The sequence below is a fragment of the Belonocnema kinseyi genome, chromosome 6 (genome assembly GCF_010883055.1).
Source record: "Belonocnema kinseyi isolate 2016_QV_RU_SX_M_011 chromosome 6, B_treatae_v1, whole genome shotgun sequence".
In the NCBI taxonomy this organism is placed as follows: Eukaryota; Metazoa; Arthropoda; class Insecta; order Hymenoptera; family Cynipidae; genus Belonocnema; species Belonocnema kinseyi.
Genome location: NC_046662.1, coordinates 89,816,685 through 89,818,063, shown reverse-complemented (window position 1 = coordinate 89,818,063; position 1,379 = coordinate 89,816,685). Strand labels below are relative to the sequence as shown.

At 25.5% G+C, this 1,379-nt stretch overlaps 1 protein-coding gene across 1 annotated transcript in view; it reads left to right on the top strand.

Annotated features, from left to right (window-relative positions):
- The window catches only part of LOC117175494, a 12,341-nt gene that overhangs the window by 1,085 nt on the left and 9,877 nt on the right, over nucleotides 1-1,379 (top strand). The gene's annotated exons all lie outside the window — the stretch shown is intronic.

Here is a 1,379-nt window from a genome sequence, read left to right as displayed (position 1 = left end):
AAGTATGCATCGCTGGAAACAAACTTTTTGGAAAAATCATTTTCGAAGCAATGTTTTTTGGCTTCTGACATTGGTTTTATTAAAAAAGGGTTAAGTGCATTTATCACTTAATTTTTATGTACAGAAAATTTTCTTTTGATTTTGATTGAAAAATTAAATACGTATATTTAATATCATATATACATACATACATACATACATACATACATATATACGTATATATACATATATAATAATAATAATAATTATATAATTTTCATACATTTCTTTTAATGTTTAACAAAGTTCTATTTGTTCACACAATTTTCAATTGCTATACGCTATAAAGTCAGAAACATAATGCTATGTGTTCTATTTTATTGTAATTCTTTTAGTTACCGAAAAAAACTGCTGCAGCAAATAAATATTGTTTAAAGAGAAAAAATTTATTGAACAATAAAATAAATGTGTCAAAATTATATAATTATTCAACAGACAGTAGCATATGATACCAATTTGAATAAAATGGGACATCTCTGGCTCACTTGAAAAATTTCTGAAAATAAACAATAATTAATTCTTCAAATAATTACGTAATGTTTTTAGGCAAATTTACTACTCCAAACAATGACAAAATATTTCATTTCAATAAGAAAATAGGATCATTTTTTTAATTTATGGGGAATAAATGATTGTTTAAATAGTTTACATTTGTTTAAACAATTGAAAATTGTTTTAAAAGTCATAATAAATATTAAAATTGTATATTAATGATTATTTCTTTGAAAACGACTACGGGAATTGTTGAAAAATAACAATAAGCATATCTGCGACAACTTATTCTAATTTTAATCTTTTCATTGCAAGTAACATATCGTTGGAATGGCAAATAAACGTACATGTCGAATATAATATTTTCTAATTGCTGATAGAAAAATAAAAAATTTCCTTTTCATATTTGGAAGAGATAATTTTGCACGAAAGTTAATCAAGAATTATTCAATTTTTCAAGGCGACCTCAAAGTCAAATCAGAAACTGGTTCAAAAATGTCAAAATTGGAAAATGTTAAGTTGAAATTTTTTTAAAATAAATAATTTTCAATATGAAGCAATTAAAATTCGAGAATTTGCAAACGAAAACTAAATTGAATGTTTCAATGTTTATAAATGTTTTAATTCAGTACTGAATGGGAAAATTCAGAGATTTAAAACTGTAACCATTCAAAAACTTCGAATTTTTATTTATTTTTATTTTAGACAATGCAATTTTAATCTTTTTAATTTCAACCAGTTCATTCAAAATAAGGGCCGCATTTTGGGGCGTGCAAGCCGTGCGGTTGCACAGAGCGCCATGGTTGAGGGGGAGGGAGCATGCGATTTTACTCCCTGCCTTCTTCGAC